Source organism: Leuciscus leuciscus, assembly GCF_965113295.1.
Source record: "Leuciscus leuciscus genome assembly, chromosome: 1".
In the NCBI taxonomy this organism is placed as follows: domain Eukaryota; kingdom Metazoa; phylum Chordata; class Actinopteri; order Cypriniformes; family Leuciscidae; genus Leuciscus; species Leuciscus leuciscus.
Genome location: NC_138725.1, coordinates 2,178,753 through 2,201,786, shown reverse-complemented (window position 1 = coordinate 2,201,786; position 23,034 = coordinate 2,178,753). Strand labels below are relative to the sequence as shown.

The 23,034-nt window shown below is 40.0% G+C and overlaps 1 protein-coding gene across 1 annotated transcript in view; it reads left to right on the top strand.

Moving 5' to 3' along the window:
- The window catches only part of fam234b (family with sequence similarity 234 member B), a 208,300-nt gene that overhangs the window by 142,831 nt on the left and 42,435 nt on the right, over positions 1-23,034 (top strand). The gene's annotated exons all lie outside the window — the stretch shown is intronic.

Genomic DNA, 23,034 nt, shown 5'->3' with positions numbered 1-23,034 from the left:
ATGACGACATTTTCACATTCAGATCATTAATCGACTTTATTACATGTTAGAAAGCAAAGGATTAACAGCTCAGATCAGTATGGTTTTCGACCAGGTAGATCCACCTTAGACACACTAATAAGATTAGAAACTGATGTAAAAAAGGCTCTAGCAATGAAAGAGGTGTTAGTGGCAGTATACTTTGACTTCGAAAAAGCATACGATATCATGTGGAGAGAAGGATTGCTATTAAAGTTGCAAAGAATTTGAATTGAAGGAAGATTTTATAATTGGGTTTTAAGTTTCTTATTTGGATGATCGATTCAAGTCAAGGTAGGCAATACATTATCTCAGATGGTGAACACCACAGTCCTGTATTATTTAACATAATGATCAATGATATATATGAAGGAATTCATCCAGGAATTAAAACAGCATTATATGCAGATGATGGAGCAATGTGGAAGAGGGGAAGAAATTTTAAATATATACTGGCAAAAATTCAAGAAGCAATTGAGATTGTAGAGAAATGGTCAGTGGAATGGGATTTAGATTCTCTATATCCAAAACATGTTGTCAGTTTTTTTACTAAAAAGAGGATTGCAGAAAATATTAAACTTTATTTATATAAACAGCCACTAGAAAGGGTATCAAATTTGAAATATTTAGGTTTATGGTTTGACTCCAAATTAACAAGGAAAGTTCATGTCAAATATATTGAAGAGAAATGCAGCAAAGTACTAAATCTGATGAGATGTATAGTAGGCCAAGAATGGGGGACTGATAAACAATCTATGATCAACATATACTGTGCTCTCTTACGATCCGTTTTGGATTATGGATGCATTATATATGGATCTGCATCAACTAATATGCTAAAAAGGTTAGATTTAATTCAAGCACGAGCTTTGAGATGTATCACAGGAGCAATTAAAACAACTCCAATCTCAGCAATGCAAGTGGAAACAGGAGAGTCCCCATTAGAAATAAGACGCCACAAATGATCTGTTGCTTACTGGATCAGTTTACAAGGGCATAAACAGGAACATTTTACAAAAGCAATACTAGAGGGGAGTTGGGAGACAATAAACTTAACAGGAACAGGTTTTGCATGGAAAGCAAAGGAATGGGCTACAGGAATGTTGCTAGATAATATATCATTTTCATTAACGGTAACCATTTCCCCAATACCCCCCTGGTTTATTAGCCAACCTGAAGTTGATTTATAAACTCTTGAGAGTGTTAAAAAAGGACAAATTGACATTAAGAGCTATACAATTGAATATATCAGAACAGTTTATTATGCATTTCTTCCATTATACACAGATGGATCAAGAAATCCAGAGATAGGTCGTACTGGAGCATTTTATGTTCCAGAGTTTAAAATAGTAAAATATGGGAGATTAACAGATGGGACTTCAGTGTATACCGCAGAATTGGTGGCAATTCAGATGGCACTTAGTTGGGTGGAAGAAGTGATGCCAAATAAAGTTGTGATTTGTTCAGATTCAATGGCATCACTTATAAACCTACAAACATATCAAACAGTTAAATACGATATCTATATAGAAATATTGAATATTTTGTATAGATTAAGGCAGGCTAGAACAATAATTAACATTCTGATATACCAGGAAATCAAAGATCTGATAAAATGGCTAAAGAATCACTTAAACTGAACATCTCTACTATTACAGTTGCATTAAGTAGGATGGAAGTGTAGGGCTGAGCAAATATGGGCAGGACTCTTTACTGCCCTAGTACTTCAAAAAGCCTTTTAAACATGTGAATTAAACGTGGCACAATGGCCTTCATCATCACAGTATGCTAATGCCTATCTAGTGCAGGGATTCATCAATATGCTGATTGAGGACTGTTGGGACACTCCAGGCACAGGATGGTTCTGTCGGGAGAGACGGAGTCGTTTGCACCTCAATCACACGTCTGTACCATTTGCTTCACAGGACATATGCTTTCAACTACATGCTGTTTATTTACTAGTGTGCTCTAATATGTAACTATGCCATGTTTGGTCTCATCTGACAGCCTATAAACTGAACTGAATGGTGGTGAACTTAATAGAGATATTAAAGTATCCTAATTGTATTGACGAGGCTCACTCACCGAGTACTGTTATCAGAACGCTTTTATTCTGTTCAATAACACACAGTGTTGAACTTGGCTTACTGCCGCTTTATACTGCCATCTAGTGGCCCAGTTAGCATGGAACACATATCAATACATCTTCCCTTCTTTTTTTTACTTTTTTTTTTTACTTCATACACAAACAATATTTGATCCTCCTTCAAAATAATACAAATAACTCTTTATATTCCACCATTTACAATTCTTAGTTGTCTCCACTTAAATGTGAAACCTTAACAAAATTCTTCCCTTATAATCTCTGCTTACCCTGGTTTTACAAAAAAAAAAAAACTTTATCTGTTATCTGAACACATCTTCACATTTCTTCTATCAGTCTTTGTGGTCTTTTAATTTGTCTTTTTGGACGTTCTGTCTGAGTCTCAACGTCTTTCTCTTAATCAGTCTCAATTTTGATTGTTCACATTGCTTAGAGATTTCCAGGTCATGTGAGTCACTTTCCTTGATTCTTATGTCTCTCTGAGGCACTTTCAGCAGGTGTCTTCTGTTCCGCCTCATTATCTTCCCATGTTCTGTCAACACTTCGTATGACCTGGGTGTCGTCTCTCACACTGTCCATCACATCTCACCCGCACTACCAGTGTTGCCAGATTGGGCGGGTTCCCGCCCAATTGGGCGGTTTTGAATTTGATTGTGCGGGTAAAAAAGGGTTTGTGCGGGTGGTCAAAATTTGGGCTGGTTTGGGGTCAGTTCGGCGGTTTTCAAACATCTACATTTTAAAGTCTAATTGATTAAAAAACTAAACTAAAGTGTGCATGTAGTCCATAAAATCAGTCATCATGACATTACTGTACACACACGCGCCCCCATGCAGAGTCAGCTGGCGTTAGTTGACATCACCGACGAGCTCGCACTTTTAGCCAATCAGTGATCAGCAGGCAGATGCGATTGAGCGCGATAAGTTGTAGCTGTATATTCAAGTGATCGCTAATGCCAAAGTGATAGGCTAGCTATAGCCTACTAAACAGTAAGTTTTATCTACACAGTAAAGAGTAAGATAGTGAGCAACTCTAAAAACGTACACCTGGTGGGAGATAGATGGTGAATATAACTCTGAGGAGAGCACAGTTGAATGACTTGAAATTAAATGAAATATGGGACGTGAAATATGTCCATGGCCATGTGCACACTAACCTAACCTTACCAGAGACATCGGCAACTTTTACACCGTCCAGATTGCACTATACTCGACCCTGACAGCTGCTGAAAAAGGTTTGAATCAACGATGAATGAGTTTGACTGCTAAATTCTGCATTATGTTCTGCAATGTGTACTTCCGAGGGTTAAAGTAATCGGTTCATTTCTTGATTGCCGTTTTGACAGTGTCAATCTGGACATTTTAGTCATATTGGCTAATTCTCCTTTATTATTGCCCTGTTTTGATCTGTTTTCCTGGAATTTTATTTTTTATTTTATTTTATCATTGTTATTTTGTTTCAAGGAGATAAAAATTGTGCTTATCAACCTTGAATGACATGGTAATGAATTTATATCATATTATTTTGGCGGCAGTCAAATTTTGGGCGGTTTTTTCTTGTAGTGGGCGGGTTTTGGTGAGCTTTTGGGCTGGAAATCACCGTCCCAATCTGGCAACACTGCGAACTCCTTCTTTCTGAGCTAGTGGACTCAGCAGTTTGGCTGTTCTGTTGTAATGCCTCATGTTATGTTCTGTTGTTTATCTGGGCAAAAGAGAGACCTCTTGTGCGATTCCTAACATAGCGTGCTGTTTACATTTGCTAGTAGTCTCGCGTCAGTTCACATTTTACTAGTAGTCTCGCGTCAGTTCAATGTCTCTCGGTGAATTAAACGGTCTCATATTGTTCTCTTTGGATTTAATTTGGCCAGAAAACACATTTGCCTGTAAGTACGAAGTCATACAGTTATATCATCATCTAGCACTAAGAATACTAGTATTGAGATCCTTTGTTTATGAAGTTGAGTTCGTTATAAATGTGTAATTTGATCGCAAATGCTAAACGTTAGCCTCGTAATGTAATTTCCCATAGAAGTTAGCATTAAGCTAACACATTTATTTTTATACTTTCAACAGATTAAATTTCAATATTGTTCTTGAACACTTATGTATTTGAATTGAATACTGAAATGTATTGTTCTTTGCAGTTTTACTAAAGGGGGTCATAAATCAACCAAAAGTGACACAAAGTATATGTTAATACTACTCCCCACATCTTCATGAAGGATGTTCCTGTTCCTGTATTTACCACGGTTGACACAGCAATGCTGCAAGCCTTCTTCCTTTGGTTTGTTACCTATAAAATATATGATGATTATAGGGGCATGTGTAAATGCACAGGTGGGAATTTATTACTTGCACATGCAAAAGATTCAAAGCATTTAAAAGCTATAGGGATAGTCAGTGACTTGAAAGTAGTGTTTTAGCTTGATCAGGATGTGCTGTCATGATAAATCTTGTAACATCACCTCATCAATACAGGTCTGTGATTCCACACCGCTTGCACTGTATCTCCAATAACAAATATGAACTGATCCTGCAAAATGAATGTTTAAATCCAGATAAACACAAAAATATTACATATTCCAAAACAAATAGTAATTGAACAACTCTTTAAATACAAAATGAAATTGAACACTTTTTTCTAGAGGTGGGTAATATATTAGATTAGATTGATTATTTGTATTAAATGTATATAAACGTCTTCGAGTGTTACAATATTGGATCAGCATTCAGCTAATTTTTAGTAGCTTGTTTAAAATAATTTACAAAAAAAAAAATCAGCAACCAAATTCCTCGAACACGACCACACACGCCTTCCTCACATTACAATGTAAGACATTATTAGAATGCAATCATATATAAATGATTGAAAACATGATTAATTCACCTCCCGAGTCTATTGAGTTTATAATATCTGCGATTAAAATGCACTCAGCAACTGACATGTTACGGTGAAAAAAATTTACTAAAGAAAGCATCAAGATATACTTACTTGACTGATTATTTGCAGCATAACGTCTCATCTGCAAACAAACATCCAAACGTGGTGCTCCTTTTGTTCTCTTGTTTGGCTAGCTTCAGTATCATCACGCATCGCGAACGGATCGCAAAACACAACAGCGCATTTTTCAAACTAGTGAAGTAGTGCGTCATCATGACGTAGTATTTCTCGCGCATGAGCATTAAACAACATATTCATATATCATGCATGGTTAAACGTTATTTCAGCTTTTCTGTTTAAGTTGAAGTTGTTCTAGCTCATTGTGTTGTTAAACTCTGTATGTTCACAAAGCATCGCAAACGGATCGCAAAACATAGTGCATTTTTCAAACTCCAGTGAAGTAATGCATCATAATGACGTAGTATTTCTCGCGCATGTGCATTAAACAACATATTCATGATGTTTACGTCACGCGGACCCTCGCGGTCGCGGAAAGTATAACAGAGGCTTAAGAGACAGCTGTCAGCTCCATACGTGACGCGAGTCCCGTGGATATAAAAGGAATATGGACATTTCATTCTACCGAACGTGTAGTTCGTGCAGGACAACTCACAGGTCAGTTTATTGGACAAATTAAACTTGTGAGGTAACGCAGCGCTGTTTCACTTGGTCTAACATTACACTAGCACACTAAACTGCATTTGAATGTGTTGAAATGTATGTGTTAGTTTGTCTGTATGAGACTAGCAGTAAACTAGATCAATATTAGAATAACATAGATCATATTCTAACATTTTATCATTGTTGAACTATATAACATTGGTTAGTTTTATGTAAATGTGCTCACCTGTTTAGTAAAGTACATGTAGGAGCGGTCGAAGTCTTGGACGTGGAAGTCTCGGACGTGGAGCTCTCATTTATATACTGTCTATGGGAGCTCTCGGCATCTCGAAAACACCGCGCTGATATTGATGCTCGTTTTAGTTCTCCTTTTTTATCCAAAGTCTGCTTGCCATGGTCCATAATGTTTGAACGAAACAACAACAGCATGCAAATAGACATTGCGAACTACACAGTGGTCCACGTCTGTCGTCTTGGTTACTATCAGAGGGTTCTGGTTGCTATGGCAGTACGAGCGGAAACCAGGGACAACGCGGATATGACGACATTGACAGCGACAAAATGGAAATAAAGAAACGTGCCGTGTCTTCGAATTAAATTACAATTTCTCCTGGTTTGAAAGTAGTTGGAAACAGTCGGGATAATGTAAGTACACAACTTAAAATATATATATAACATAGATATAGTGATTTTTGCTATTTTTAAAGCAAAAAAGTTACATATTGTGCCTTTAAATGTTATTTCAGCTTTTCTGTTTAAGTTGAAGGTCTAACTCATTGTGTTGTTAAACTCTGTAAGTTCACAAAACTTTACTCATTAACCTAACTAAAAGTCAATCTTTTTTTTCAATGTAGTGTAGTGTGATTAAAATTAAATGTATTTTAACTGAATTTAAATGCAAATTCATTTTGTTTACATTTGTTTAACTTTTGCTCGCAATTAATACAATTAAATGTGTGTTTAATTGACTTAGAACAACATAATGATATTGAAAGTATTATGTTCACAGATGTAAAGTAACTACAACACATTACTATTAGGCTCCTCTCATATATTACATTTTATTTTCAAATATTATGTAGAAAGCTGACACTAGTTGAGTTCATAGAGCAAGGATGTATGTTAAGGTAAAACATTACAAAGTGCATTTTTTAAAACATGCACTTAAGTGTGTTTATAAATATTGTCATAAAAGTGTTCTTTCTTTAAGTAACATTTAATTAGACATTATTAAAAAGTTGCATTTGTAAAAAGTGCACTTACTGTAAGTGTGTTTATAAAAATTATGATGAAAGTGTACTTACTTTAAATTAAACTTAATTAGATTTTATTACAAAGTGCATTTGTAAAAATTGTACTTAAGTGTGTTTATAAATATTGTGATGAAAGTGTACTTACTTTAAGTTAAACTTAATTAGATATTATTACAAAGTGCATTTGTAAAAAGTGCACTTAAGTGTTTTTAATAAATATTGTCATTAAAGTGTATTCCATTTAAGTACACATAAGTCTTTTAAATGGTCTTTAATTTAAATTTTATTATATTATCTGCAAGTGCACTTTTCAAAAAGTATACTTTTATTATTTTAAGCACACAAAAAGTGCGCTTTCAAAACAATTAAGCACACTTCTTTTTCACAAGGGTGACTATCGCCATTGACCAAAGATAAATGTATTTGATGCTTTATTCATTCATAGATATTCATGTTAAGTGAGACTCTAGCACACTAGCATTTATACGTTTGCAGAAACATTGACACATGGTTCATGATCACATGATCACTGTCACACATCATCAGTCTCTCGCTTCAGCGGTTTGATCCCGCCACAATAAAATCAGCCTGATAATTCCATGAGTTCAGGATTGAAACCTCAAAGGATTCATTTATTACATTAAATTTACATACATTACAGACGCTTTTATCCAAAGCGACTTACACATGAGAACAACAGCAGCAGTTAAACTAACAATAGGACAACAATATGCAAGTACGATGACCCTTTCCAGTTTAAACTAACGCAGTGCCAGGTTTTTTTTCTTTTTTTTTTTACTATTGATTCATCAATATTTGTGCATTTGAATGTTTTCATACATGAAACGTTGTATGTTTTACATGCCGTCAATACATAGATATTCCACGGTAGGATCTGCAGGAAACATGAGAGGAAGAAGAGAAACTGTACATGACTGAAGTCAAGGGTATTCAACTATCAACAGTTATTGATGAAGCATTTACAGACTGACTGGTAGTTTAATGTTATAAAGCTGTCAGTATAAATGAACGTGTCGTACCTCTGTATAATGATCCAGCAGTCACACTGACTTCAGTTTCTGATGCTGTATCAGCTGGATCTGTGGATCACGTCTGTTAGTTCAGTTCAACACATAATGCCACATATACACAACATCATCATCACATAATACTGGAGCTTCACATCACAGAAATGATGAATATGTGCACGAGTCTGTCATCTATTATCTTCTTAGTACTTCACTCTCAAGCTGTCAGGAGGAGAATGGCAGTAGTTGAGAAGAGACTGTACTGTATTACTGTATTACTGTGTTACTGTATAAGTTATTCCTGGTTTATATGAGAGTGAAACACAGTTGAGCTTCTGCAAATAAACCTTCAGCTTGAATGAAGGACATAAGCCTTATAATTCCTAAACCCGACCTCCTACATGGGTCATACTAGGCTTTAATTCATTCATTCATTCATTCAGGCCCTTTGCGTCGAGAACGACGATTGGTATGGCGCTTCAGTCTTCTACTGTTAAGGAAGTCATTGTACTGCTGGCAAGATCTTTTGACACCAGATCTAATGGAAGCGTTCCACATTGCTCGGTCACCAGCAAGCGATTCCCAGTTTAGGCTTGGGAGGCCGAACGACTGAAGGTCACGCTTCAGGACATCCTTGTAGCGGAGCTTCGGCCGGCCGACTGGGCGAGGGGCATCAGCAATTTCTCCATACAAAATTGCTTTCGGTAACCGGTTTTCATCCATGCGGTAGGTGTGGCCAGCCCACCGTAAGCGACGGGTGCGCAACATAGTGTAGAGGTCTGTGCTCTTGGTCATGGAAAGGATAGTCGAATTTGGAACATGATCCCTCCAAGTTATGCCAATAATTAAACATAGACAACGAAAGTGAAAGGAGTTCAGACGGTGTTCATGTCTGCGGTAGGAGCACCAAGTTTCACTGCCATACAGGAGGGTGCTGAGAATACAGGCCTCGTAAACTTGGATTTTTAGGTTGAGAGACAGTGAATTGTTCTGCCACACTCTCTCGCTAAGCCTGCCGAAGGTTGTTGATGCTTTCCCAATACGTATGTCCAATTCGCAATCTAGACTGTTGGAGGTGTCGACTGTGGAACCCAGATAAGTGAACTTTGTGACATTTGTCAATGTGCTGTTGTTGATGGTGATTGTGGGTGAGAGCGTAGCAGGTTGGGCAAAGACCACTGTTTTTCCCAGGCTGATCTTCAATCCAAACTCCTCACAAGCAGCAGCAAAGGAGGAGCACATAGCCTGCAGCTCAGTCTCAGAGTTGGCAAGGAAGGCGGCATCATCTGCATATAGAAGTTCCCGAATATGGACGCGGTTGATCTTTGTTTTTGCACGAAGTCTTGCCAGGTTGAAGAGATTGCCAGAGCTGCGTGTGTGAAGTAACACTCCAGATGGGACAGGGAAAGCACGGCGCAAGACAGCGGAGAAGAATATACCAAAGAGAGTTGGAGCTAGTACACAACCTTGCTTTACACCACAGAAAATAGGAAATTCCTTAGAGCGAGAGCCCTCAAACTGTATTGTTGCCTTCATAAGAACATGAAATTCTTGTATGATTTTCAAGAGTTTGGGAGGACAGCCCAGTTGACGGAGGATGGTAAAGAGGCCGGACCTGCTGACATAGTCAAAGGCCTTTGTCAAATCGACAAAGACTGCATACAAGGGCCGACCTTGCTCAATGCATTTCTCTTGGATTTGGCGAACTGAGAAAATCAAGTCTATGGTTGAACGACCAGGACGGAAACCGCATTGGCTCTCCGGGAGTATCCTGTTTGCAATGACCTGTACGCGTGGGAGGATGAGGCGGGCTAAGACCTTGCCAGGCTGGGAGAGAAGAGCTATGCCACGGTAGTTGTTGCAGTCGCAGCGATCCCCTTTGTTCTTGTACAGAGTAACTATGTTAGCGTTACGTAATTCGTCTGGGAAGGTGCCTTCATTCCAGCAGATTGAAAAGAGGTGATGGAGTTCCACGGCAAGTGTGTTGCCACCACTAAAGAAGATTTCAGGTGGAAGCCCATCCACACCAGGGGCTTTGTTGTTCTTCAGAAGGCTTATGGTTTTTTTAACCTCTATGAGAGTGATGATGTTGTCAAACTCGAGTAAGATTGGGAGTTGGGGAACAGCAGATACTATAGCAGCTTCACTAGCTGTTACAGGCTCAGCATACAGTGAACTGTAGTGTTCCACCCAGCGATTTAGCTGATCGTCAAGGTTTGTGAGTATTTCACCTGTTGCAGATCGTAGAGGGGAGGACCTAGAGCTTGCTTAAGCCCCTGGTACATACCACCAGTATTACCAGTGGCAGAGCAATGTTCTACACGCCTGCAGATGCTTTCCCAGTAGAGGTGTTTTGCCTCCCGTGTTAGGCGCTGCACCTCTGAGCGGGTCTGTTTCCAGTGAGCAATGGTATGAGGGGAGGAGTCTTGTTTGACAGCCAGGCGTGCTGCGCGCTTATTCGCAAGAGATGGAAGGAGAGTGTCTGCATAACACCTAATCCAGTCAGGCTGTTTTCGGGTGCGTCTGCCAAAGCTGGAAAGTGCGCAATCCCTAACTATGTTACGAAAGCGCAGCCAGGCCAATGTAGCATCCTGGGTGGGGGCGGACAGAACAAAATTGGCTTGCAGTGAAGCCTGAAACTGTTGGCAGATTTCCTTTGACTTGGTTGCAAGAATGTCGAACGTCGGAGACGGCTTTGGACTAGACAGGTGGATTCTCTTGGGATTGAGTTTAATCTTGCAGCGCACAAGTGTGTCACAGTCAGCAGAGTGCATAGACCTGACATGAGTGAGGTCCTGAAGGTGGTTTCTTTGGATGATCACATGGTCAAGTTGATGCCAGCGTTTAGAGCGTGGGTGTTGCCATGTCATCTTGGACCATATTGAGCCTTCAAAAAAAGATGATGGGATGCACAGCTTATGTGTAGCGCAAAGCTCGAGGAGGCGCTGTCCATTGTCATTCAATGATCCCACACCATGTGGACCCAGCACATCTGGCCAGGCGGTGGTGTTACTACCCACACGAGCATTGAAATCGCCAAGGATGAAAATGCGGTGGCCACGACTAATGTTGGAAAGAGTTTCACTCAGCAGGAGATAGAAAGAATCTTTCTGATCGTCTGGCGAAGTTAGGGTCGGAGCGTAGGTAGAAAGTAATGTCACTGGACCCGCGGTGGTGTGTAATCGCAGTGACGACAGCCTGGGAGAGATGGAGATGGGAGTTTCGGTGAAACAGAGCAACTTATTGCAGATGGCAAAACCCACTCCATGCTTTGGTCTTTCATTGTCGGGATAGCCAGTCCAGTAAAATGTGAAGTTAGCTTCACGTACAGAGCCACTTCCAGTGAGCCATGCCTCGCTTAATGCTGCGATGTCCACTCTGAGTCGTAGGAGTTCCCTGTCTATAACTGCAGACTTCCGAGGATGGACTCCGTCGAGACAGGAAGTCACCCCGAGAGAGCGGACATTCCAACAAGCCAAACGCAGTTGGGAGGCAGTAGCAGGATGACGACCGAGATGCGCCTGCCTAGAACACGAGCCCTGCCGAGCAACGACAGCACCCCTGTTTACAGGGGGCTCCCGAGTTGCCAGTCGCTGAGAGTTTTTTCCAGACAATTCCATCGTAGTTGCTTGAAACGTCAAACGCCGGGGCAGAAAAGTTAGTGGATGAATGCATGCCCAGAACAAATCATCCACCTCTGGACCCAGCACTGCAAGCACCAGCGGAGCACAAGTGTGCGACAGCTGGAGCAGTGATGGGTTGCCCCGCAGTACCCGCTAACTGGGTGTTGATCCCTGATCGTTGATCGTGAGACAATTCTTCCGCTCAGTTATCTGCCATGGGAGACCGGTAGCTGAATCCTTATTGCTATTTAACCCATAGGTGGGATCTGGATTGGTGAGAGCCAGGGCATGTCCACACGCCGGTGGGCCATGAACTCAGCACCTCTGGGGTTCCAGACTACTCCGAGATCCCTCATGCACTTAGCCTGGGGCCGCAAGGAACCCAGTTTGCCATGGTGCACCACGTGGAGGTGGCATGAGAGTCTTGACCGACGAGACGCTCTAACCATCAGTGAGTTGGACTTACATAACTGCCTCCCCTTCACTCCCATGAGTATAGATGGCGGTAGCTGCTGGAAGCGAGAGAGACAAAGCACCTGAGAGCCAAGCAGCTAAGCACTCTACGCAACTGCGCTGCGACACTACGCGCTTGAAGGCCCTGTGTGACCAAAACACACCACACCATTGCTAGGCTTTAATACACTCGTCTGATTTATGCAATATATCATGTATGACCCATGTAGGAGGCCAATATTGGGAATTATAAGGATTGTTATGCAGTTTATGACTTTGACCACTAATATTTTACAACTCCAAAACGTATGAAGCCATCAGAAAGAGTAGAGCCAATCTGTGGAAGTTTTCACAAATCTGTCAGAAAAGAGTGTTTTCTCACCTGAATACTTGACAGTGTATCTGACTGAGGTCTTGAGTTGATCTCTTCGAGTAAGCTGACATCTCCACTCTCTGTTGTCATCTTCATTCAGGAGTGTTGTAGTCAGAGTGATGATACAGAGATCTGATGATGATAATATCTGATATCTGGAGTCTGTCTTCAGATCAACACCAGTCTGATTCACCCACAACAGCACAACTCCCACAGAACTGACCCAATCATAACAGGAGAATCTATAATATGAATACAACTGACAGGAGAGAGTCACAGAGCGGCCTGGACTGATCTCAGTCTGTGAGGATGATAAAGATGATGATGCTGATGATGGAGACACTGAAACTGAACACAAGACACAAATCACAGACTCTTCAATCATCATCTGAGTTTAAAGGGAGAATCTGCCCTTTTTAAATTGACCACATAATCATAAACTTACCATGAAGAACATGCAGAAGAACACCTGCATTAGTAACTTGTTCTCCATTCCCATATTGTTCGCATCTGTATGATCCATAATCTTCTACTGTGACATTCTTGATGTTCAGAGAGCAGTCAGACTCCAGACTCAGTCTCTCATGTCTCTCTGTGTCGTTATTCTTTATCCCTCCAGTAATCAGTTCAACTGCTGAATCACTGAAGCTGTTCTCGTAGATCCATGTAGTTGATTTGCAGTCAGAAAGAGCTTTATTACAGGACAGAGAGACATTTTCACCAGAACTGATGAACACATTAGTCACTCCACTGGTTCCTGAAACACAGTATATCTCAGTGATCATTATGATATATATTAATAAATGAAACATAAAACACACCAGCATAAAAAGCAGAAGTTTTAAATAGTATTTTTCCTGACTTAAAGCAAACAACACACTCTCCAGAATAAACTATTAGTCTTTATCAGAGAGCTGTTCAAATCACTGACACACTCTTAATATGAAGATAATTCTTCATCATCAGATGTTTGAGTGACACTATGTCCAGTATCAGGAATAATACAGTATGATCTGTGTGTATCAATACACAACTCTGAGATCACAACGTGAATGTGTGCAAGAATAAACTGAGCATGTTCAAATGAACTCTTTCCAGACTAATTCCACTAAATGTCTTTAGAGAAAATACAGATTTCTTTACCTGTGAGAAGTGAAGAGAGAATGATCAGTCCCAGCAGACACAGATCACACTTATCAGCCATTTTCTGTTTCTGTCAGTCTTCCTCTTCATTATATATAGTTACAGCTCCTCCTTTAAACATCATCAGCTCCTCCTGTGGTTATTAACTTCCTGTCATCTGACCAACCGAGTGTTTACATCCGTTGCTATATAGTGACACTATACCAGTGTAACTTTATCCTCTCTGTAGATTGGGCTCATATAGACTCTGAACTGTGTACTTTAACACTGAGGATTTTGCTCTGTGGTCTTGAATGGTCTTGACTCTGAGTGACACTCAACTTTCCTCTACAAAACCCCCATGTAATGTGTTGAGTGTTGGACAAAGTTGAGATTGTTATGGGCGATCTTGTAGTTGAACACCTCCAGAGGAACCACGCAAAGAGATCTCGCAAGACGGTGAAGAAGGAGAGAAAGACGCTGGCGAAGGTCTTCCACCAAGACTCATCCCCCTCGAGACGAACCGATTAATCGTGCACAGCAGTTAATAAAGATAATCAGACAAGTTGAAAGATCAAATTAGAAAATAATAGACATTGCATAGGGGTGGAGACGAACCCGAATATGGTGTCCGGAAAGGCACAAATAACATGTTATGTATTCGGGAACAAGAAAAACTTTGTCAAAAAGGTGCGTTTCCTCATGAGACCGCAGTGCATGCCCGGATGAGTGAGTGACGGACACAGGCTGCTCCACACAGCAACAGAGAGGGCTCGGCTGAGCCGAGTGAAAAACACTTAACTGCATCACTATTTTTGTTGAATAGATTTTTGTATCTTAACTGGGTTCCTGAGGCAGTTTATAAATTTCGGGAAGCGGAGTTTGATTGGGAGATTATTCCATTACGCTGCTTTATTGACGTCTGCCGTCGGGTGCTCTCATGTTCGCTCTTAGTTTACGTAGCTCTGTTAGCTCGGTAATTTAGACAATAGGCTGTTGAGAGAGTAACGTTAACGTTCGGTTAAAAAAAATGCTTGTGTAGTTGTGTCGAACTGTATGCACAACAAGGACGGATGAGCCTTGATTGGTGGTTCCCATCATACACTGCAACATTAGGCTTTATGTTTATTTCACCAGTGATGTCTGTGACACAAATTAATTGTAGTCTGACTACAAGTATATTAAAATGTAATGTAATCTAATTACAAGTACTATATATTTAGAATCTGATTATTTAATCCGGATGTTACTGGATCACGGGTTTACAGCCAACACTCAATACATGAAGCTTGTTGTATTTTTTTACCACTGTAACACATAAATCATTCTCAGACATAAGCATAATCTGTTTAAATTAAACATTTCCCTTACCTTTCAGATTAGGGATGTCTGATGTCGATTCAGGGTCCTCGGCACACACACACACCCGCGCACAGACACACACGCGCACACACACGGCGGAGCCTCGAACCAGATCAATCTGGAGTTCGAATGCACTGGGCGTTCGCTAGCATTAATATTTCATTACTAAATTCATGAAATAATAATATGGAAAATTACTCTGAGACTTGTTTAACAAGTTTTACGAATCACCACAACATGACTTTGTTAAAAAGATTCAGAATAATAAACACATGAGAGTCTTCACCCGAGTTGTGGACCCGAAAAAACCCTCTTTTTTGGGCCGCCTTCTATCTATCATCTTAGTACAGTTAATTCCCTTATAAGGTAAAGGTTGGGACTTATCCGAGTCCCTTCACTAACATAAGCTTGTGAAAGCACATTTTCAGATTATCTACAGATCTTATCACTCATGTCTTATGCAGCACACACACCAAAAGCTCTATATGGGAAGTTCCCCTGTTCCCTTTGACCCTCTTCGGCTTCACACCTTTTCTATCTGTGAAGCAAGAGATGCTCCAAGCTCTCTTCAAAAACACATGTGGTTTTAACACCCTGAAACATGTCATGTAACTATAGCTACACACATACACTCTCTTCCTATGACCTTTAAAGGGATAGTTCACCCAAAAATGAAAATGCTGTCATCATTTCCTCAAGTTGTTCCAAACCTGTATGACTTTCTTTATTCTGCTGAACATAAAAGAAGATATTTTGAAGAAAGTCGGTAACCAAACGACTGATGGACCCCATTGACTTCCATAGTAGGAAAAAAATATACTATGGATGTCAATGGGGACCAGCAACTGTTTAATTACCAACCTTCTTTAAAATATCTTCTTTTGTGTTCAGCAGAATAAAGGAAAGTCATACAGGTTTGGAACAACTTGAGGGAGAGTAAATGATGACAGAATTTTCATTTTTGGGTGAACTAACCCTTTAAGTTCGCAGGCCAAGCTCAAACTAGGCTTTAGGTTGAGCTCGCCCTGCAACTTATATATCTCTCTGTATAGCGCTGAAGTGCACAGGGGAAATGCACAGTTTGTGAAGAAACTTTAGTTGAGACATGAAGCAGAACTGTACTGATCTGACAGCAGCCTCACAAACCGTAAGAGAATAACTTCATAATGCTTTGTCTGTAAATTATGGATATATATGAATGTTTTCAAAACATGCAATGACATTAACCAAGCCTTAAGGGACACGTCACTAACACCAGTCATTTCAGACAGGGTTCAGAATGAAGGATGAAAATAATCATTATTGCTAATATAGCGTATAACTGTTGAGCTAAGTGAACCTGAAGGTAGTGATGGTGAGATGAAGCTTCATGAAGCTTTAAAGCTTTCCAGCCTGATGTGTGTAAAAGTGGTTGATTTCTCCAGGTTTGGAATGCACACAGCGACACCTGCTGGTCAATGCTAATATCATGCAGAACAAATCCTCAATATTTGTTAGATGGGTTGTGATACATTAACATACACATGTATAAATAAATAAATAAATGAGTTCTTGGAAGTTTTGTTGTTTCATAATCTTGTAAGTGGGCAGTGCTTTTGTTGAACAGAGGGAAATGACGGAGTTCTTTAGACTGGATAAAAGTGATTAATATGGACTGGACAGTGTAACGGCTGCCAAACAAAACAATTTAAAAGCAAAAATTTGCAAAGATGATCTTAAGAAAAGAATAAAACTAATTAACCACTCAGACCACTGGAATGCAGCTAATTAATGAAAAGGTAAGTGTGTTTTTCTATTTGTTTGCTCTTTTGCATGAAATGTATCTTTTGAGATTGAACGAATTAAAGAAAAATGAAATAAAAACAAAAATATAACAGTAACACACAGTATTTCAAATAAATGATAAACAGAGTCAAAATGTTCCAATATCAATTTCTGAAATTCAACCTCAGTTTCTCAATTTCAAGTTCAATGTCTTGTTTTCAAATTCCAAAAAATTGCCGAGTAGCAAAGTTGTTAACAAATTAACGCAGTTCAGTCCATGAAGAGAAAAAAAACTTAATTTAGTCTATTTTTGCCTAATAATATGTAAAAATATGTTGATGCCACAAAGCAGGATGTTATAGTTTCCTGTAATCATTGCTTCAAATCTAACATTGTAAATCATTCTAGTTAGCTGTTATTTTGTTGTTTGTTTTGTGTTTTTATGAAATGCTGCCTAATTATTAATGTCAATTTTCTTCACTTTTAACTTTAGATCCTTAGATAGTAGAACTTTGTTACTTTTGAGATGTCCTGTATATGTCAGTTGTTTCTATTTGTGCATAAGGGAGCTTAATAAAGCTTGACCTTGACCCCAGGGGTTATTCTGCTGTATCTGAAACAGTGTCCACACACACACACACACACACACACACACCCTTCCTTCTTCACGCTGGAGGAAGATCCAGAACTTTCTAAAGAACACTTTTAGACTTTTAGCACAAACATTGGATTTATCATCTTCCCAAAGTCAGACTCAACAGGTTTGAGTCTGGAAATTAAATATTTTTAAAGTAATTACCCATGAGCCTCTGCATTACCCATGAGCCTCTACATTACCCATGAGCCTCTACATTACCCATGAGCCTCTGCATTACCCATGAGCCTCCGCATTACCCATGAGCCTCTACATTACCCATGAGCCTCTGCATTACCCATGAGCCTCTGCATTACCCATGAGCCTCTACATTACCCATGAGCCTCCGCATTACCCATGAGCCTCCGCATTACCCATGAGCCTCTACATTACCCATGAGCCTCTACATTACCCATGAGCCTCTGCATTACCCATGAGCCTCCACATTACCCATGAGCCTCTGTCACCATTGTTACAGTTTATAACTTTATTAGCAAAATGTAATTAAATAACATAACATTTCTCATTCTCTGAAATTATCATTCTCTTACTGGCCCACGGTGTAACATTGAGTAAATCTGGAATAAAAAATAAATAAATACAATTTCAAAGGATAGTTTACCCAAAAACTACAATTCTGTCATCATTTACTCACCCTGATGTTGTTCCAAACCTGTATGAGTTTCTTAAAAAATAATAAAGAACACTTTTCCCCATTGAAATACTTGCAGTTGCAAGAGAAACTGATTTCCAGTTTCATATCTGGACTTCCAGCATTCGAAGCAAATTCTTCTTGCCGGTGTTCCCTCTTCATGCTCGCCAGACAAATAGCTTGGGGTTCAATCACCAAAACTGGCTTGTCCTCCTCATCATGTTGGTCACAGCCTGAAAAAGCAAAGATAATTTTTTTCAATTCAAAGCAAGACACCTAAAAACATGATTGCGTAACATGCAATAATGGGAAGTGGATTTAATTCCACATTTAAAATGGATAATGAAGCATTTTATATGAAAATATCAGAAAATATTTTTTCAGTTTAGTCAGACTGGATCTGATTAATTGAGGGGAGGTCATAGGAACAAGAAACAGCCTATAGGTGGTAAGCAGACTACAATTCAGAGTGTAATGAAACAAATAAACATCATGCCATAAACGTAATTAATTTAAACTGACTGACAATTGTGACCGGTCTCTGTTGGAACTCTGCGTTGTGTGTGTTGATATAGAAGGAGACCGGACAACAGAAATTTCACGGGCCGGATTTTATTCTGTATGAATAAAAATAAAAGATCACTGCAAGCTTGAGTCTGTGGCCTTCTTTCACAGTTTAAGCCTCTCCTCAGTCGCATTTACCGCGAACTGAATGACATTTTACTCATTTCACATATTTAAGTTTCTCAAATGAACAACTCAATATTGTTTAACATTTCATAAAAAAATAAAGCATTTTACATAAATTAAAAACAATATAAACAGAAACATGAAAGTGAACATACCTGTATGAATAAAAATAAAAGATCACTGCAAGCTTGAGTCTGTGGCCTTCTTTCACAGTTTAAGCCTGTCAGTGAAAGGCATTATTTTAGCCAACAGAGCTTGCACACTCATGCTTAATTCTCTCCAACAATACATGCTATAACTCATAACATCATTCACACAAACTTCATATATGTTTGAATAAGATTAAAGTGTGTTTTAGAACAAATTACATGTTATATTACGATAAACAAAACTCATATAAAACTTTTCAGACAGAGCGTCAGCACAACCCACCTCTCCTCAGTCGCATTTACCGCGAACTGAAGGAGAGCAACCGGAACCGGAACATGAAAGATCATTAATCTTAAAGGAGCCACGCACCCTATTTAACAAAACTGAAAAATGACCATGTAACCATAGAAATATGACATCTCAATTAATAGAAATCAATATTAGAAGAATAAATGAAACTCCAGAATGCAAAATGAAAGATATAACAAATGATAATAACAAAAGGAGATTTTGAGTGAAATTAATTAATAAATATAACACCCGTTACATTCACCTCCCCTAATTTCACCAAAATTCTACATGCACATAAAGAGGATTTCCTAAAGAATCACAATGCAAAAGGTCCACAGTTACAACAATGAAAGCTATCTGTCTTGACAGATACAGAGATATTTGAGGGTGATCAGGCCTCAAAACCACTTAGTAAAGTATGTTGCCAAATACACCATACCACACTTAACCTTTGCAACAAATCCTCATTCACATTATTCTCACATCACATGGCAACAAAAAAAAATGTATCCCAAAAAGAAATAGAAAATAAACTTCCTACCCAATCACGAATATTAGAATAGGCTTAAAAGGGACTGTGACTTTTTCTGAAACCTGTTTGACAAACTTGGCATTTTAAATGGCTTTTGAGCCATGGTCTCAATCAGACGGTTGACTTTTTTTACTACTCTACCAGCCCGTGTTGTAATAGTGCCTTGCGCTTGTTCAGGACCTGACATTGACACATCATCACGTACAGGTAAGTCGGAGTCAACGATACCTGAATTAGTAAAGTCAAATGTTGCCAATACATTGTCACAATCAGAAGTTCCTGTGCTCAATGTTTTTTCAGGGAGCATCTGGTTTTGGCTGTCTTGACCAGAATTAACACAGTAAGTATCATCACTTTCCTCTGTATCCTGTTCCATTTGTACATCAAAAGTTTCTGAATTCTTTGAAACATCCTCATTCAATACTATTGAATGCGTTTCGTTTTCAGGATCTTCATCCTCCAAGGAATCAGTGGAATTTGTTGATTGGCTCTCACACTCAGAATCGTTCGAGCAATCGGCAACCGTTGATCCACATGTTTCATCCTCAGGACATGTCACTGGTAAGAAACTGATATCTAAGAGCATGTTTCGATGTACCACTTTAATGTGTCCTTTGTCATCCTTCACTTTGTATATGTGTGTCTGGGGATCATTATCCACAATGGTGTACACAGTAGGTTCCCATCTATCTGCCAACTTCCTTTTTCCTCTTTCTCCTTTATTGGCAATGAGCACTCTGTCTCCATTGTTCAAATGTACTCCCTTGATCTTGCGGTTATACATCTTGGTCTGTTTCCTCTGTTCTTGTACAGCATGTTTTTGAGCAATTTCAGCTGCTTCGTGAAGATGAGACATTAAAGTTGTGACATAGCTGTTATAATCAACAATCACTGGATCCTTTGATACTTGCTTGAACATTATGTCCACAGGTAATCGTGGGACACGGCCAAACATGAGTTGGAAAGGTGCGTAACCCGTCGTCTCATGTATTGTTGAGTTGTAAGCGAAGGTGAGAGTCTGAATTTGTTGTGGCCACTTATCCTTAGATCTCAGAGGCAAGGAGCGAAGCATACTTCCTAATGTTCGGTTGAACCGCTCCGTGATGCCATTTCCCATAGGATGATAGGCCGTTGTACGAGATTTGGAGACCCCAGAAAGTGCAAGCAGTTCAGCAATGAGCTCACTCTCAAAATTTGTTCCTTGATCTGTATGGATCCGCTCAGGAAACCCATACACACAGAACACATGGTCCCATATCTTTCGAGCAACTTGCTTAGCCGTCTGATTGATGCAAGGAAAGGCGTGTGCAAGTTTAGTGAAGTGATCCGTCAGGACCAGCACATCCACTGAACGCTGTTTGTTATCTTCTGCACTCCAAAAGTCAAGACAAACCAACTCCATAGGTGCAGAAGTCTGAATACTTTCCAGTGGAGCTCGAGCAGCTGGCTCAGGTGTTTTTGCCAGAATGCACCGCCTGCAACACTTCACATATTCTCTGATCTCGCGCTCCATCTTGGGCCAGAAGAAGCGCTGTCTCGCCAAGTGAACTGTTCTAGCCTGTCCTTGGTGACCGGCAAGATCGTGAAGACCGTGTAGAGCTTTTTCTACCATGCTCTGAGGCAGAACATACTGATGTCTCCTCTGTCTGCTTATAGGTTCCTTAGTCACCCTGTACAGAATCCCATCACACACTTTTAAGTGATCCCATTGCTTAACAAGGGCCAAAGCTCTATAGTCGAGTTTTTCCCTCTCTCTTCTTGAAGGGCGTCTTTTACGAAGCACGAAAGGGAGAACCTTGGAAATGGTAAGGTCGAGCTCTTGACTTCTTTCCAACTCCTCATGAGAGAACATAGGTAGAGGCTGTTCACCATGGCTAGTGTCTGCAATCTGCTGAACTAACTGCACCAGCTGAACGGCTCGTGTCACCGTCGCCATTTCCCAGTCATCTTGGACATGGCAAAGTGTCTTGACGGCAACTGGATCACATGACTGCACATGACAGCTCGACTGACATCCAACCTGATCACTTATCTTGTGGCAATCAACCTTCAGACGAAACACATCCTGTATTCCTTCTACTCCTACAGCATCAGCTTCGGTAAGTAATCGGTTGTAACTCTCATTCATGAGCCTATGACTAATTGATCTTGCAAATGGATCTCTGCTTAAGGCATCAGCCACAATGTTCTTGACTCCTGCGATATGTTTTATGTCGAAAGAATAAGGGGCTAATTTTGAAACCCACCTTTGTTCACAGGCATCGAGTTTCGGCTTAGTCATAATGTGCGTAAGTGGATTGTTGTCAGTCCAAACTGTGAAGGTGTGCCCCTTGAGCCAGTGACTGAACTTTTCGCACACACTCCACTTCAAAGCCAAAAACTCGAGCCTGTGTGCAGGGTACTTCTTCTGTGACACGGTCAGGGTCTTGCTGGCGAAGGCAATTGGCCGAGCAATTTCTTCCCCTGCTGGAACTTGGGATAGCACAGCACCTAAGCCATCCAGAGACGCGTCAATTGAAAGAATCAAAGGCCTGGAGAAATCAGGATGTGCAAGCACAGCACAGTTCAGCAACCTCTCCTTGAGTGTATTGAAAGCAATATCGCATTCCTCTGTCCAATCACTTGGATTCAGCTTTCTAAACGTGCCCACAGGCTTCCTAACTTTCGCTTTACTTCGTCTCTTCTGACCCGCAGTTAGAGCAAAGAGAGGCTTGGCGATCGAAGAACAATTAGGAATAAAGTGTTGATAGTAGAAAATCATTCCTAAAAATGACTTGATTCTTCGTGCTGATGGAGTACAACCATCTTCCTCCATAAGTTGCATTTTGGACATTTTGGATATGACATCCACCTTCGTGAAGTCCACAGAGACACCATGACCAGAAATAGTATGGCCCAAGAACTTCACTGAATCACGCAAGAAATGACACTTTTTGGGACTCAGTTTCAAATGATGTAACCTAAGCCGTTGAAAAACCATTTCAAGCCTGCTCAAGGCCTCATGCTCCGTGGGTGCAAACACAAGTAAATCGTCCAAATAGCACAGTAAGCTGGTAAAGTTCATATCTCCAAAAATGCTAAGCATCATCCGCATGAATGAAGCTGGACTGTTGCACAAGCCTTGTGGCATGCGGTTATACTCATGTAGTCCCATAGGAGTAATGAAAGCGGTGTATTTTTTGTCTTGTTCATGCATGGGCAAATTATAGAATCCAGAGGTTAAGTCCAAAGTGCTGAAGAAATTGTTACCTCCTAAAGCAGCAAGGCAGTCTGACTGATGAGGGAGTGGGTGAGCATCTTTGAGTGTTCTCGCATTAAGCCACCTGAAGTCTGTACAAATGCGGAGGCTTCCATCCTTTTTCCACACCAGTACTAATGGCGATGCATATTCGCTTACAGATTTTCTAATTATCTCTTGCTCCTCCA